A 17,864-nucleotide genomic window follows, 5' to 3' on the forward strand; every position below is an offset into this window, starting at 1 on the left:
ATGGTTAGTTGAGAAAAAAATGTTTTCTTGGCATGTAAGAACTTAGAAAAGAATGTTGTCTATCTTTAGGATCTAAAAATTGCCATGATGGTAAAATTAGTATAGATTTGTTGCCATGCTGCCAAAATGAAGACCTGGAAAAGCATGCTCCCAAGTATATCAAGAATGTCATTCCTCTGCAATTTCAACATTGTTTTGCCAAGGCAACTACTGTTGCATGTTTTGCCATATTTTCAACTTGTTTTACCATGATGTCAACAAGAATTAGCCATGGGAACTACTAAAATCTGAAGAGTATAGGTTTTCAACATGATTAGTAGTATACAGCTGCTGCTACATACTGTCTAATTAAAGCAGATTCGTTCATTAGCCACTTATAATCTATCATCCACCAAACTCTTCAGTGCATCAATAATAGTGTGGTGAAAACTAAACAACAATCCAGGTGCTTATTGATAGTAGTATCTCAGTGTACACGACTAATCAGGCAGACACACGCGCTAGTAGTTAATCATGGTTACTGCGTGAGCCGGACCTGCGCCGCGGTGGTGAGGTGCGGGAAGTCGTTGGCGATGAGGGGCCTCATGGGTCCACGTACCTCAGGTCGGCCGCCTTCCGAACCAGATCGACGAACTTTCCCTGCCCTGTTGCGATCCCAACCTGCATACCAAGCACCCACAAAAAGATCACATACAAAGTCAATAATGGCGCACTCATTTCCCAGATCAATCAATGGAGTAACTGGCCGGAGCATCGAACCTGGATGACGAGGAGGTTTGGAATGCGAAGGACCCGTCATACGTGACGCACCGCAGGGCCGCAACCTTCCGTGACGCCATTATTGAACGCGGCGAGGACGCCCGGCCGCACCGGAGGTGAGCAGCGTCGTCGATGGGGACCTCCCCGGAGGCGGGAGCGGAGTCGCCCGGAGCAGAGCCATCGACGGCTCACCTCGTTGGTGCGCGCGCGGGGCAGGGACTCACCACAGCCGGCATGACCAGCGCTTCGATGGGGACCTCCCCGGAGGCGGCGGCGCCTCGACCTCCTCGGCAGCCTCAGCGACCCGTGCACCGCGGATCCCCGACGAACGCCATCCCGCAGCACCGGCCACCGCCAAATCCGCAGGTCAGGCCACCAACGCCACGGCCCGGCAACGCCAGGATCTCGTCGAGATCGAACCCAAGGGGCGCGGCCGTGGCTACCTTCTCCGGGAGAGCCCAGTCCCTACGCCGTGCGCAGGCGTGGAGAGAGATGGGAGGGAGGTCAGGGAGGAGATGGGAAGGAGGAGAAGGAAGTAGAGGCAGGTGGAGCGCGGGGCGGCTCACCGGCGGCTTGCCTCACGACCAGCTGCCGGAGGAGGCGGCTGGAGATGGGAGAGGAGTAGGTGAGTTGGGGGTGGGGGATTGAGCGAGTGGAGGAGGTGGATGATAGGACTGGGTTCACGTTCGCGTCGACTGTTTGTTTCACCGAACGAGCTTCCTGGCTGACGTGTCCTCTCCGGTGTTTTGAGATTGGTGCAACTAATCTGACGGCAGAAAAGTCGTTCGTAACGAGGTTGCAAACATAGCACGTTCGGGAGTTATTCCGAAAAGATTCACACACGTATGCATGCAGTGACGTGGCGTAATCTGTGTGTTATAAAACATGTGGGCGAATTTGGCTCACACACCACACATGTGGATGTTAGTGTTGTTCTTTGAATTGGGACGTGTGCGTGAAACAGTTAGGCATGCATAGATCTCGCCGAGTTATTCCGGGTCAGTTAATAATAAGCCCACCAAGGTGGCTGATGCAAAAAAAATATTGGCTGGTGAATAACTCCAACACACAACCTAACGTTCGACAAGTGATGTCTGGACCAACTAAGCTGGATCGCGAGATATTAGAATACAATGTTTATTAAAGCTTCCATTTGCGCGTGGAAGATGAGGACGAAAAGAAAGAGATCGGCCATGATTGAGGACTCAAGAAGGATTCCATCTATGAAAGATATGAAGGAAAATGATCTATGTCTGGGAAGGAGATCGCATGCATGGTTGGTGATCCTGGACGTCACAACTCAATTATGACTCAGGAGTATATAAAAAACATGTGTACAGTTTTTTAATGGAACATGCAAGTTGAGTTTAACGTAAACACATACAAAATTAGATGTCTTTGCAGTAGAAAAAAATACTTAGATCATGGCCGATCAAGATTATGAATATTCAAAAAATTAATGGGATGTACTAACATGCGGCTTATACAACATCACCCACGGCGGACATGACAGTAGCATGCAATCAGATCATCATTACCTGTGCGGCCGGTCTCCCAGATCAGACAGTGTGGCGCCCACCGCGTTAGAAGGCATGATCAGACCCGTTCATAAAGAATACAACTTGTTTTATATATGAATTGCCAAATAATAATAAAGTAAGATTAAAGTTAAAGTAAAGTATAATCCAATTCCAATCAAAGTAGACTATAAGTTTTTTAAGAACAATAAGATATTCGACAATAAAATTTAATATCAATAGTTACTTCGCCTCATATGCTGAGACAATTTTTAATTAAGCTCCAAAAATATCATAATTTTGCTACATGGTCCGAGGCTTATTCAGTTAATGAGTTGATAAATTTCTTCTTTCTGTCTAAATTTGTTGAACCCCTTCATTTGTAACTGAATTCGTAAGTGTTTTGTTGAGGTGCACATGCCACGGTTGAACTACTTCTTTATATCAGAACTGCTGATGTCAAGAACTAAGATATGCTGTTGTAATACTAATATTTGACGTATCAAAATATTTTAACTCAAGAGAAAAATATTATGTATAACACACGCAAAAAAAATGTCTAAATCACAATAAAAAGTCATCATTTTTTGTTGGCCATATGCTATATTTTTTTAGAACAAAATAAATCGTTTCCCTTATTTTTCTGCTCGACTCAAAAGCACTCGTCACCAAAGTAAAAGGAGTCGGACTCGGAGTCCCTGTTATGTGCGACACAAACTTCGCACTTTTCTCTGTTATATTATACTCCCTCCATTCTAAAATATAGTGCGCCCGCGCTTCCCGAGGTCCAACTTTGACCATAAATTTAACCAACAAGACCGACTGCGGCGGGAGAAAAAATTGTATAATTGAAAACTTCTTTCGAATACGAATTCACTGATATAACTTTTGCTCCCGCCGCAACGGTCTTGCTAGTTAAATTTACGGTTAAAGTTGAAACACGAGGATAGAGAAAGCACTATATTGTGGAATGGAGGGAGTACAAAGATGGAGGATCTTTGTACAACGCTCCTAATATTATGTTCTTTCTCATGTGACAGCGTGGAGGATTTCAATGAGTTTGTTGATGTCGGCATGTGCAGTGATGTGAGTCATTGCATTAGTGAAGTGAGGCTTTTTGTCTCCCGTTGCAACGCACGGACATTCGTACTAGTAGTAAGTAATAATAAGTAAGAAAATACTATGCATATAGCGTTTCATTTCGTTCGTAGCCCCCTTTTTCCGTGGAGCCCACCTAAGTTTTGCCGAGATTACTGTCGATGCCCCTTTTTTCCCTTTCCACAACGTTACCCGTTTTGGTTCCTTTGCTCTACCCAGCCCGTTAGAAATTATGGGACCCACGTGTCTTACCATAACCAACAATTGAGCGAAATCACTAGTTGAGGAGTACTCGTTGCAAAGATCATTCCAACTCCCCAGGTTGCGACAAATGGCGCACATGCAGCGCGCCACTTGTCGCAACCTGGGAGTTTTTTCTTTTTCGTAGATTCGTTTATTCAAAACATTTTATTTCTCAAACCGTGCGTCCAAATCTTGAACCGCTTTCACTGTTGGATTTCCCGCATCGAGATCTTCAAAACTAGATCCCATGTTCATAGGTTTTGATGAACTTTTTTCATGAAAAAACCGGACAAAAAAACAAACCGGGAGCACGGGTTTTTTCCCTTTCCGAAAGACGCACGCCTGTGCCTCTCACGAAATGACAACCGTGCCTCTCGCAGAAGCAAAATCGTAACTCTCGCGGAAGAAAAAAAACACGTTTTCTTTCGTTTCCGAGGAGGCACGGCCGTGACTCTCACGAAAGCACACCGTGCCTCTCGCGGAAGTAAAACCGTGACTCTCGCGAAAGAAAAAAAACAGAAAACACGTTTTTTCCGTTTCCGAGAGGCACGGCCGTGACTCTCGCGAAAGCACAACCGTGTCTCTCGCGGAAGCAAAACCGTGACTCTCGCGAAAGGAAAAAAACAGAAAACGTGTTTTTTCTCGTTCGAGAGGCATGGCCGTGACTCTCGCGAAAACACACCCGTGCCTCTCACGGAAGCAAAACCGTAACTCTCGCGAAAGGAAAAAAAACAGAAAACATGTTTTTTTCCGTTTCTGAGAGGCACGGTCGTGACTCTCGCGGAAGTAAAACCGTGACTCTCGCGAAAGGAAAAACGAAAACATGTTTTTCACGTAAAAAAATCTTTTTTTCGAAATTTTTTTGATCGAAAAGCTAAGGAAGACCGGTGGAAAACCAAAGCGTTGAAAAAACCCTGGGAAAACCGTTTAAATAGCCGAAAACGCATGCGGAAAAATAAAAAAACAAAATTTGGAGGGAGCGTCCAGAGCGCGACACGTGGAGAATGGCTGAGAGCGCGCCAAGTGTCGTTGATCATTGTGAGGCTCCCGAAGGAGCGCTCGTTAACTAGTGGCTCCCCCAATTGAGCTGTTCCGTATGCGTTTTGATATTTTTGCGTGGGTGTGCCTGATAAGAGAATCTCCAACCGGCCCGCTCAAACCGCCTCCAAACATCGGGGCGGACAGCCCGGACACGAACTGGGCTAAAAACATGCACCCAACCATTCCTCCCAAATCCAGTCCAAACACCCGGGCTGGCCGGCAAATCCCAAAGCCAGCCATATATGTGGGGAGGGTTTGGGGCCGCCCGGACCCACCCTATTTCAACCTCCCAAATCCAGTCCAAACACCCGGGCTGGCCGGCAAATCCCAAAGCCAGCTATATGGTCTGAAACCCTTGTGCTCATTCTTCCTCCTCCACTCTCTTTGCTCTCGCCGCACCTCCTGCTCCGCTGCCTTTCCAATCGTATACCTGGCACTGCCGACAAACTAGGCGAAAGGATCCTGGCCCTCCGTGTTCGCCGTTCATCCGCTCGGCGTGCTTCCCGGCTCGCCGCTCTTCCTCCGGTACATTTTACATGGACGGACATCCACCTCGCCCTGCAAGTGTTTGTCTAATTGTTGGCGTCGGATTATTGATTGTCCGAATTCGTAGGCATGTATTCGTTCGAGGATGAGCACGATTACTCGGTCGTAGATGACTTCATGTACAAAGAATTCATTGATGATTCAAGTAAGAGCGAGATGGATTACGATGTCGATGAGGATGACACAATGTCAATGATGAGCATCCAAGAAGAATTGGAGAAGAGCGATGAGAATGTCCTCAACTTCTGCGGGTCGATTAAGAGCAGGACTGTTGTGCTCCGTGATAGGCTCAAAGGCACGCGTGCTCTCTATGATGATTATTTCCATCCTGATCCGGTCTTCCATGAGGGTTTTTTCCAGCGTCGATTCCAGATGAGCTCACGAATCTTTTGGCGCATACATGAAGAAGTGACGAAGTATGATGACACTAGTACACAACCCTGCATTAGAGCCGGCCTCATTACACAGGCCTGAGCCGGTTAGGCCAAACCGACTCTAGCCCATGGTCTCTAATAAAGATTCCAAATAGAGATGGTTAGCCAGTACCGGCTATAATGAACGAACCCCTTAGACGGCTACAAAAAACAACCATCTCGGATGATAATTCGTTTCGAGATGACTATTATTCCTGACCATCTGTGATAATATTCCTGTAGCGACGGCTATTATTCACGGTCGCCTTTAATGTTGTTTCCTGGAGAGACGGCTGTTATTCACGTCTGTCTATAATAATATTTTGCAGAGAGACGGGTTTCTTTCATGTCCGTCTATAATAATATTTCATAGAGAGACGGGTTTCTTTCATGTCCGTTTGTAATAATATTTGTATGGGAGACGGCTTCGTTTTGCCGTCGTCTATAATTAACAACTAGGCTCATCATTCGTTACTCTGCTCAAATCCGTGAGCTCGACGCGATGCCCTCAAGGAAAATGGAGTCGGCTGACCCCAGCGCCAAGAAGATGAGGCTCCCGCTAGCGGCGACGCCTGTTGTAGATCCCACACCCGGCATCGCGGGGAGAAGTGGCAAGCCCGCCCCCACCGGATCCCAGGAACCCGTAGAATCTCGGGTGGACTGCATCAGCGATCTCCCACACGCCATCCTTGGGGAGATCATCTCGCTTCTCCCCATCAAGGGTTGCTGCCGCACCCAAGCCCTCTCAATTCGGTGGCGCCCTCTATGGCGCGCCGCGCCCCTTAATCTCGACTGTCATCAGCTACCTGTCTTTAATGATTTTGAACTCCCCAGAGCCATCATCTCCTTTCACCAGGGCTCCGTTCAAAGCCTCTGCATCCCGTCATGGTATCTGAGCAAGCATACCATGCCCTGCACGACGGACGCCTGGCTAAAATCCCCTGAATTCACAGAACTACAGCTGCTTGAGTTCTACTATTCCCAGGAAATCACCTACCAGATACCGAACGACATGTACTTGTGCCCTCAGCACCGATGTCCATCTCGTGGTTTTCCTCCTCTCTCTCCACACCGCCATCTTTGCGCTGTGCTACCTACCAGACAATCTAGTACTAAACTTTCAACTCTCATTTCTCAAAAAACTTTCACTTGTGCGGGTTCGTATATCGGAGGTCTCATTGCACAACATCATCCACTCTGGTTGCCCTACCCTGGAGTGCTTGGTGCTTGTTTTCATAGTTAGAATCGGTTGTCTCCAAATAAAGTTGCCTAACCTTGTAAGAATTGGAATTTCTTTTGACAGAAGGCAGCTCATCATCCAAGATGCCCCTTCACTTCAAAGGTTGATCCTTGATTCTAGTTATTCACCATCGCAAATAACCGTTATTTGTGCGCCTAAACTAGAGAACTTGGGTGTAATACATGATCTATGTGCTCATTTCAAGATGGTGTTTGGCTCCACGGTTCTTCAGGTACTGTATATTATCATCTACACTTGTAGCCATAAGCTGCATTTTAAATTTCTGCGCATAAGTTATATGTCATCTTGGAGTACACATTTTGTACTAATATTATGTTCTATGCTCAATGAAGAGTTTCTCCATGGATAGTCTATCAATGGTGCTGGATTTTGTCAAGATCTTATATATCCAAATGAATAGTTTTGATCTGAACAAAATTATTGGCTTGCTGCAATGTTTTCCATGTCTGAAGAAGTTGCATATAAAGGTGATAACTTCACGCACATTGGAAGCCCACATATAGTGTACTAGAATTAACCGTTCAACTGTTGCTCTTTCGACACTTTTTTTAGACCTTAACTGTTTTCAATCTTCATGTCTATTTAGGCAACAAGACGGGGTAAGAAAGTTATAACCAATCGGTGGATTCGTAAGTACCGGGATTTTCTCACTTCTCATGACATTCAATTGAAGACAATAACGCTGAAAAGATATGTAGCCAACCATGCAAACACTAGATTTGTCACATTCTTCCTGCTGAATGCGAGGTTACTATTGTTCATCACGCTTAAGTTTATCAGTGGTATGGTTTCGACGGATGGGTATGTCGAAGAGCAAAAAAAGGAGTTTTAGGTGGACAAAAGAGCTTCTGAACGTACCAGGCTTCTATTTACAACATCTTGTGGTCATAATCCAGTAAATTTTACGACCCAGGATGTTTATTCTGTGGACCTGACTGATCCATTTGATGGTGACTGCCGAAAACAGTACTAGAGTTAGATGTTGTTGCATTTTTCAATCTGGGTTTTGTCTAAACCCGATGAACAATTAACCCTCGTGCTTTTGTACAGTTTGTAAGCTGGAGTTAGATGTTGTTGCCCTTTTCAACTCGACTGTGACTGTCATATTTTCTTTGAAACAAGGCAAATGGCTTGCCATTCGTTTAATTAAGAGTGAAATATTGTAACAAATCCCAACCAAGGGAAATAACATCACTCCCACCGGCTTCTTGAGCTCACTGTGCATTACAGAACCCAAGTGATTAGCCCCCACCAGCACCCACAAACTTATTTTGAACTAGCACACCAAATGGGCTCTAATTTTTCGTAAGAAAGGCTGCATGATCGTGACAAATTTGGATTCTGACATTGGGACCCACAAGGAAAAAGCCTATCCAAGGTGGTGTCAACTTACTAGCTAGTCAACAAACGATTCTGCCTAGTAGCCATTGGATTGACATCCAACATCTGTCGTGTATATTCTATCTCTTGTCTTCTTCCTCCAGCCACCCAAACCAAACCACCCCGTCGGTTCCGCCTGCTCCCGCCTCCCACAGCTGGCTGCGCCTCCGCCGCCCCGCTGTACCCTCCAACGTTGGCCAGTCCCTCCCTCTATTCCCCCACATGTCCTGTTATTCTCCGGTGACTTTAGCTCCAACACGCACCCGCACCCAAACCAGTCAACCCTCGTACTCCCCTCTGCCTGCGACGGGACCGGCGCATCTTCCACGGCTCCTGTTTGTTCCGCCTGAGGCCTCGCCGTCGTCCTCCGCCTTGGTTCGCTCGTGGTGCGCGGTGTGCCGCCCTCTTGCATTGTCAACGTCATCAACAACCGAGAGGAACAAGGAGATGAATGTACGTGGAGAGGATGACAGTAGGGACCCACAAGGGTCATGGCAGTACTCAAGCAAGTGCCACGTTATTACAAGCCTAAAAATGGTTCCTCCTAATGGTTGGACATCTGGGGCCCACGTCATTGTCAACGTAGTCAATAAACAAGAGAATTACACAATGAGCGGCTAACACCAGGGACCCAGCAGGTCGAGCAGTTGTTATTTATACTAGTTTTAGAGATAGATCAGGGCAACAATGGGGCTGTGCGGGGGCTGTGACCCGTCTAGCCAGGGTTTTATTTATGTTTACCACATCATGAGCCCAGTTGTGTTTTCTTCTTGCTGAAAATGGCTAGCCAAGTTCTACTTTTTAGAAGAAATACCCAACCGAGGCCTACTTGCATTTGTCAGCCCTGCTGGGCCGCAAATCTTTCAAGACGAGGAGAGTTTCATTCGACTTGCCCAGGAAATGGGCTATTAGTAATGAGAAATGGGTTGTACATTTTTAAACACATCAAACCTGGAATTAGTTTCATTTTTTTATCTCAAGATTTTAAATTTCATTGATTTTTATGCGTGGACAATTATTTGGATTTTATATTTATATAAATTTATTTTTCAAATTAGTTTGAAGATGACTCAAAATTTCGGGATTAAAAATAGTTGACCACACCGAAATATGCAAAATTTCGTATAATTTTTAACCGTGGCCGCAATATGGGCTGTAATGCTAACAAAAAGAAGATGTGCTCCAAAAAATCCTTAAGAATTAGCAAATGGGTTGTAAATTATTAAAAATAATGGCAGATGGGTTGTATGCTGTTTTCCACACATTTGAGGCTGACTTGTGCGCCTACTATATGTTGACACGTACGCTTTCCTAAAAAAAGGTTGACGCACACGCAACGCCATGTCAACTTAGTCAACACACAAGAGTAGTGATTGTTGGATGTCCATCCAACGGCCGTCGTGCTTCTTCAATCTCTGTTATTCCTACTCCAGCCATTCAAACAAGCGCCGGCGGGACTGCCTGCTCCCTCCTCCCGTGGCCGGCTGTGCTGCCGCGCAGGCCTCACCGCCCCATCGTACTCCCATCGCTGGCCTAGCCATCCCTCTACTCACCCGCACCTGCTGTTATTCTCGAGCGATGGTAGATGAACAAGTAAACCCTCGTACTCCCCTCCGCGTGGGAAATAGATGCCGAGTCTTCCGTGGCTTTGTGTCGTTCCCTTCCTAGGCCTCACCGTCGTCCACCGCCCTGGTGCTCTCGTCGCGGCGTGGTCAACGCGGTCAACGAACGTCATCCATCGGAAGTGGACTGTACGTGGAGAGGCTGACAACTGGGTCCATGGCCGCACGCAAGGAAATGCCTCCATATTACGCGTAAAATAACGATTCCTCCACCTGACAGCTGGGACCCACCGGAAGGGCCTCTGTATTTCACAAAAAATGTCCCCCTTGCTGACAGCTCGGACCCACCAGCTGTATCTTCACACGCAAGGAAGTGCCTACTTATTACGCACACAAAAATGAATAATGCCCCTGCTAGCTGGGACCCACCATAGTGGGAGGTTGACTTGTGGACCTACTAAGTTGATGCGGACGGAGGGCTTTGTCAACTTAGTCAATATGAATGATTCTAGCTCCAGTGACCGTACGATGTCCATCCAACGACCGTAGTGCTTCTTCAACCTCTAGTCTTCTTGCTCCAGCCGCCCAAACTAGCGCTGGTTGTGCCGCCTGATCCTGCCTCCCATGGCCGGCTCTGCTACCACGCAGGCCTGACTGCCCCACTCTACTCCATCCTCTGGCCAAGCCATCCCTCTACTCACCCACAACCCCTATTATTCTGCAGCGACGGCAGCCTCACACCGCAGCCGAACCAGTCAACCCTCATACTCCTCTCCGCATGGGCATTCACTGTCGCGTCTTCCCCAGCTCCGCGTCATCCCCTTCCTAGGCCTCGTCGTCATCCACCACCTTGGTGCTCTCGGCGCAGCATGGTCAATGTGGTCAAGGAATGACTTCCTTCGGAAGAGTATTGTATGTGGAGAGGCTGACAGCTGGGTCCACGGCCATAGCAAGGAAGTGCCTTCTTATTACGCGCAAAATAATTATTCTTCCACCTGACAGCAAGGACCCACCGGACAGGCCACCGTATTTCGCAAAAAAAATGTTTCCCCCCCGACTGTTGGGACCCACCAGCTACATCTTCGCACGCAAGGAAGTGCGTCCATATTACGGAAAAAATATGATTCCCCCTGACAGCTGGGACTCACCAGCTATATATTCGCATGCAAGGAAGTGCCTTCTTATCCTCCCTGACAGTCGGGACCCACCTGGTTGAATCGTATGTAGCGTTGTCATTCTGGTCGCGAACATGTACGTACATACTAGTCGATCGGTCTATCTGCAGGCTGCAGCGATTAACCGTGGCCGAGTAAGGAAGGGCACATGTCGTAGTAGAGGCGCGGACGTAGATGTCACACAGTCCCGTCAATATCGTGTACACGTACGTACAACGAGAGTGCAAGAAAGTAAAATACGGCCACATACGTATATACGGGTGGGGTCTCGAACGCCTACTCGCGCATACGTACGGTCAGGGCTCGTCTACATGGAGAGGCAGCGAAGAGCAGCGACGGCGTCCTGTTCATCGGCAGCCAACCGATTGGGTCAGGACGGAGAAACTACATCGTCGTGTTCATTGGGAGGCAACAAAATGTGTCGTGTTCATCGGGAGCCAACCGGCTTGGACAGAACAGCCGAAATGAGGCATGGCGTACCATAGAACGGAGGAAACGGCCTTCTGTTCGACTGCCTACGATCGAAACGGGATCCTGTTCATTGGGAGGGGTCTGGCGTACCGCAAAACAGAGGAAACGGACTTCTCTTCGACCTCCTACGGTCGAAACGGGGTCCTTTTGATTGGGAGGGGTGTGGCGTACCGCAAAACGGAGGAAACATACTTCTCTTCGACCTCCTACGGTCGAAACGGGGGTCCTGTTCATCGGGAGGGGTGTGGCGTACCGCAAGACAGGACTCCACGAACTACTGTTCATCCACCGTCTACTGCCTCGCTCCATCCTCCAAGGGCTATTGTTCATCCACCATCGACCTCCTCCAGCCTCCACCTGCGACTGTTCATCCATGACGTCTCCCTCCTGCCTCCACCAGCTACTGATCATCCACGGGCTCCTGTTCATCCAGCCTCCACCGGCTACTGTTCAACCACCCCTCCACGGGCTACTATTTATCCAACCCTCCACCGGCTACTGTTCAACCAGCCCTCCACGAGGTCCTGTTCATGCACCCCAACCGGCTCGATCGGGGTCCTGTTCATCCAGCGGCAACAACCTCTACTACCACGGGGTGTTGTTCACCCAACCCCCATTGGGAAATGTTCATCCAACCCCCAACAATGTTCACTGTTCATCAAGAGGCAGCAGGTTCGATCGGCTTCAGTTAGCAGTAGTAGCGAAGGAATCACTCAATCGGGTTTAGTTAACATCCAGGGATCGATCGATCGCTCGGGTTCAGTAACGCGTAGCCAGTGCAATGCTTGGGTTTAGTAGGCGAATGCCTCGCTCGGGTTCAGTTAGAACCCAACGCCTCGCACCCACGCGCGTACGTGTACGAGAGAAATGCGCAATCCCTCCGTGCATCGCTCGGCCCCGACCACCCGCCGTAACCGAGAACTCCCCGATATTTTCCTCGCCCTCGCTTCTACCATGGTTTTTTCCATCATGGATGGCCCAAAGAATGTCATGTAGTTGCATCTCCGGCCCGCCCAGGACAAAAAGCCCATTTTCTGTCATGAATTTTTGTCATAGAAGTAGGAGCCCGCCACATCTATGATGATACCAGGTTTTGTCACAATTATCGTCATAGAAGTGTCATAAGCATGACAGAAAAAATCGTCCGACCCAAAATGTCACGGATGTGTCTTTTTTTGTAGTGTTTCCCTCTCGCATAGGAAGGCGCGCCCGACGCCCCTCTCAGGCTGGACTCGGGGCCTCTCCTCTAGAGGGCCTCTAACCTGGCCAATGTCACGAGGGAGGCGTTCAGGCACCATGTGGAGGCGTGCTTGAACACGCATTGATGTCTACTACACAACCTTCTTCTTGTAGACATTGTTGGGCCTCCAAGTGCAGAGGTTTGTAGGACAGTAGCAAATTTCCCTCAAGTGGATGACCTAAGGTTTATCAATCCGTAGGAGGCGTAGGATGAAGATGGTCTCTCTCAAGAAACCCTGCAACCAAATAACAAAGAGTCTCTTGTGTCCCCAACACACCCAATACAATGGTAAATTGTATAGGTGCACTAGTTCGGGGAAGAGATGGTGATACAAGTGCAATATGGATAGTAGAAAATAGTTTTTGTAATCTGAAATAATAAAATCAGCAAGGTAGCAAGTGATAAAAGTGAGCGTAAACGGTATTGCAATGATAGTAAACAAGGCCTAGGGTTCATACTTTCGCTAGTGTAAGTTCCCTCAACAATACTAACATAATTAGATCATAAAACTATCCCTCAACATGCAACAAAGAGTCACTCCAAAGTCACTAATAGCGGAGAACGAATGAAGAGATTATGGTAGGGTACGAAACCACCTCAAAGTTATTCTTTCCAATCAATCCGATGGGCTATTCCTATAAGTGTCACAAACAGCCCTAGAGTTCATACTAGAATAACACCTTAAGACACAAATCAATCAAAACCCTAATGTCACCTAGATACTCCAATGTCACCTCAAGTATCCGTGGGTATGATTATACAATATGCATCACACAATCTCAGATTCATCTATTCAACCAACACATAGATCCTCAAAGAGTGCCCCAAAGTTCTACCGGAGAATCATGACGAAAACGTGTGCCAACCCCTATGCATAGGTTCATGAACCCGCAAGTTGGTCACCTTAACATACATCAAGTGGCATGCGGTATCCCATTGTCACCACAGATATCCACGACAAGACATACATCAAGTGTTCTCAAGTCTTTAAAGACTCAGTCCGATAAGATTACTTCAAAGGGGAAACTCGATTCATTACAAGAGAGTAGAGGGGGGAAGAAACATCATAGGATCCAAATATAATAGCAAAGCTCGCGATACATCAAGATCGTATCATCTCAAGAACACGAGAGAGAGAGAGAGATCAAACACATAGCTACTGGTACATACCCTCAGCCCCGAGGGAGAACTACTCCCTCATCATGGAGAGCACCGGGATGATGAAGATGGCCGCCGGTGAGGGTTCCCCCCTCCGGCAGGGTGCCGGAACAGGGTCCCGATTGGTTTTTGGTGGCTACGGAGGCTTTTGGCGGCGGAACTCCCGATCTATTGTGTGTTCTGGAAGTTTTAGGTCACGTAGGTATATATGGGTGCAGGAGGTATGCCACGGGAGCCACGAGGGCCACACGAGACAGGGGGCGCGCCCTAGGAGGGGGGCGCCCCTCACCCTAGTGAGCTCCTCGTTCCTTCCTTGACGTGGGGTCCAAGTCCATCGGGTGTGTTTCCTTCCAAAAATAACTTCTCCAGTTGATTTCGTTCCGTTTCGACTCCGTCTGATATTCCTTTTCTTCAAAACACTGAAATAGGCATAAAACAGGAAATCTGGGCTGGGCCTCCAGTTAATAGGTTAGTCCCAAAAATAATATAAAAGTGTATAATAAAGCCCATAAACATTCAAAACAGTAGATAATATAGCATGGAGCAATCAAAAATTATAGATACGTTGGAGACGTATCACGCATTTCCACGAGCAAGGCGTGAGGTGCCAGATGCTCAGGAGTTCATCATCAAGGCAATCGAGGATCTTCAAGAGGCATGAGCCATGCGTGGCGAGCATCGCCCCGCATCACCCGGAGCAGCTGCCACCCCTAACGCGGGTGGCAGGTTGCGTGTTTGCGTCAACATCGCAGGCCTCAACAGAGCCGCTTCTCAGGAGCGCTTCTGGCGGTCTCGCATTGTCCGGTGCGGAGGTCCCCCCCACAACTACGTCTGCGTGCCGTTCGGCTTGTCGAACTTGGCTGCCTCGCACCAGCACCACATGCGGGGCATCCAGGCAGCTCGCGATGCCAGGCACCAGGCGGTCCTGACGGAGGAGGAGCCAGAGCCTCACGAGCCCCTCGGACTTCCGGAGCCCCCCGGGGCTCAAGAGCGTGCTGGCTCATGAGGAACGACTTCTGCGGCGTGCATCTTTAGCTACTTCAACACTTCTACTCCAACAGTGCCACGTGACTTTTTGGTTTGTTCAATTGAGGGAGCCCCTCGGGCTGCATTATCCTCAAGTTGTATGGGTCCGCCCGTGCATCATGTATCGTTTTGCGCATGAACTAGAACTGGTCTCACCCTTTCATTTTGTTCACATTACACGTGTTGTCCCATCATCTATGGAGTCGCCCCGCGCGGCCTCCGCGCGTCGCTAACCCGCCTCTTGCTCATCCCGCAACAGGGGCTGCTGGCACGGTGCCTGTGCTCGGGTCTGTCCCTATAGGCCGATAAACCCGAGAGACTGAGCTCTGGCTCGCGTCCCGCTCCGTGCACGCCACTTCCTCGGTGCCTTCGCCTTTTTGCCGAAAGATGACCGGCAGGTCTGTGAGCGCAGCTATATCCTATGCCTTCTCCCTTCAAATAACTCACAGGGACCTTCGGAGTCAAGACCCTAGATCGCGATCCCTCCAAGGCACCTTCGCAAGACCAGCCAATCCTCCTTCATGCAATTCTCTTGCACGTTAAAGGGGGAGCCCCTGAGCATCGCACCTCTGGGGCACCTACTGGCTCTCTATCCCTCACCCCTGGCCTTGACCACGTCATCGTGACCTGGGATACCAGCGGCGACTGAGCCTTGCTCGAGGGCCAAGACCCGAGGACATAGAGCACCTCGATGAGCGAGGGAGAAGGGGTCAGTGCGAGTCTTGCCAGGGAACATCGCCACCACCAGGACGTAGCCAGGCACCACATGAAGGCCGCCCTTGCGACGATGGGATAACCACAAACTCGCCAAGATAACACTACAAAAAAAGACACATCCATGACATTTTGGGCCGAACAAATTTTTTTCTGTCATGCTTATGAAACTTCTATGACGATAATTGTGACAAAACCCGGTATCATCTGTGACGCCCCAAGACTGGAGCTTCAGATGCCTTCCAGGGTTTCCGGGTTTCGTCGTGTGATTTGTTTGGTTTATTGCATTCATCATTGCATCATGTGCATTGCATCATGTCATCATGCCATCATCTCATAAATCTTCTGCATCTCAACTAAATAATTTGTATGGATCTTCGGTCCATTTAAATCGAGGGAATTCACATGGTGATTCTATTTACAACATATCCTCTCGATATTTAGAGAGCTATAGTAATATTCCAATTATTTGGATTTACCGCAAACACACTTGCAAAATATTCCAATGCCTTAGTTATCTTAATTCTCGGTCTCCAACATGGCCATATATTTCGTTCATCATATTCCGGAGCTCCACCAAAATCTGAACATTTTTTTGACCTTCCTAACCCTCACTTCCTATTCAAACCATTTGAATTTAAATCAAATGAGTTTTAATTTAAACTTTGAAAAATGGCCACTCCATTTTTCTTGGATCGTGCACATTTTTGCGAGTTCGCGAAAATTATCCCAGTGCCCAAATTCCTTCTCCAAACTTTTCTTTCTCTTATTTATGCCTTTGCTATTTGCTATTTTGGCAAATAAAAGGAAATGAGGAAGAGAGTAGGAGAGAGAGCAGCCCAGCAGGCCCTGGCCGTTTTCCTCTCCATTGGGCCGGCCTCCCAAGGCCCACTCCCCAGCTAACCCTAGCGCAGGGAGAGAGCCCATCTCCTCTCCCTCTCGATCCCATCTCTCCCTCTCGACCTCATCCAGCGCCGCCTCCCACCTCGTCTTCCCTCCCGCATCGCTCCTCCTTCTCTCCCTCGATCTCTTTCCCTGGAGCAGCGCCCGAGCAACCTCCCTCTCCTTTGTTCCCCTGCTCTCGTTCTCCCTCAAGCCACCTCCCTTGGGTGCGCCCGATGCGCCTGCACCCAGTGTCCTCCGCTTCCAGCCGTGGCCGGCTAGCAGGCCGCTGCCGTCCTCCTCCTCGCCATGGCCCTCGCAAGCTGCCTCCTACACGCCTTACCTCCTGCCTCCTGCGCGCCTCCTCCTTGCGAAGTCCCCGTCGCCGAGCACTCGAGGAGAGGAGCTCCTCGAGCGCCCGCGCCTACAGCCGTCGTTCCTCTGCACCCAGCAGGAGCCCCGCCGGCTCCCGTCGCCCCCGTCTGCGCCCCTCGCGGCTCTGCCTCGCCATGGAGCTCCGCCATCCATCTCTCTTCCTATAGCGCGCTGTCGCGTGGATGCTCGCCTCTGACCAGCGTCGTTACTCCTCTTGGTCCGTCCTCCTTGGTGTGGAGCAGCACCATCACGGCCCCCCTGCTCGAGCTATTACTCACCACCGACCAACACCACCCGCAAGACCCGGACTCCGAACGACAAGTACCACTACAAACTCGAATAATTCGGATGTATCAAGTCCCTGAGGAGACCCGTTTTTGTCAAGTTTGATTATTCGTATCATCAAGAACCACTACGGCCGGAGACCTCGGACCCACCAAGTACCCCTTCGACACATGTACCCCTACCGCACGGTTACGCCAAGTTCATCTACGGAACGTGTATGTCTCCAATGTGTACCACTACGCGCGTAGATGCCAAGACCGTTTCGTTATTTACCAAGTACCGCTACCGATGACTCGAACATCTACGAAACATGTACCACTACCGTCGCCGAGATTGTGAGAACCTCTACCGTCGACCCTAGAGCATGTGTGAACGACTACTTCCACTACCGCCGTCGCGAGAACGCCTACTTCCCTCTATGAACTTGATCCGTTCCGATAATGCACCCTTCGAAGGTATAACCACCGAGACGATGACCCGTGGACCGAATGCATATGTTGTATGAAATGCTCGTGTTTGCTCCGTGTCAGAGTTGTCCGGTGCACGTTGCCCCTCTTTTGCCTTGCCACCGACATGTGGGAACCCCGTAGTCGGGAGCACCCCACCATCCTTGCATGACACGCTCCCGTCACTTCCTTTTGCACTGGTATCCCCGTGGGCTACCGGATAACCGATATGTTGCCGTGGCATCATTTTCGGATTCGTCGTCATGGCACCC

General features: G+C 49.0%; 1 long non-coding RNA gene across 1 annotated transcript; it reads right to left on the bottom strand.

The window, feature by feature from the left end:
• Positions 1–254: 254 nt before the first annotated feature.
• Positions 255–1,418, bottom strand: LOC119354151. The gene is made up of 2 exons (XR_005170653.1): positions 760–1,418; positions 255–660 (listed from the first exon to the last, which is right to left on the bottom strand). It is a non-coding gene; the product is annotated as an uncharacterized LOC119354151 (long non-coding RNA).
• Between the last annotated feature and the right edge of the window lie 16,446 nt (positions 1,419–17,864).

The sequence above is a fragment of the Triticum dicoccoides genome, chromosome 2A (genome assembly GCF_002162155.2).
Source record: "Triticum dicoccoides isolate Atlit2015 ecotype Zavitan chromosome 2A, WEW_v2.0, whole genome shotgun sequence".
Classification (NCBI taxonomy): domain Eukaryota; kingdom Viridiplantae; phylum Streptophyta; class Magnoliopsida; order Poales; family Poaceae; genus Triticum; species Triticum dicoccoides.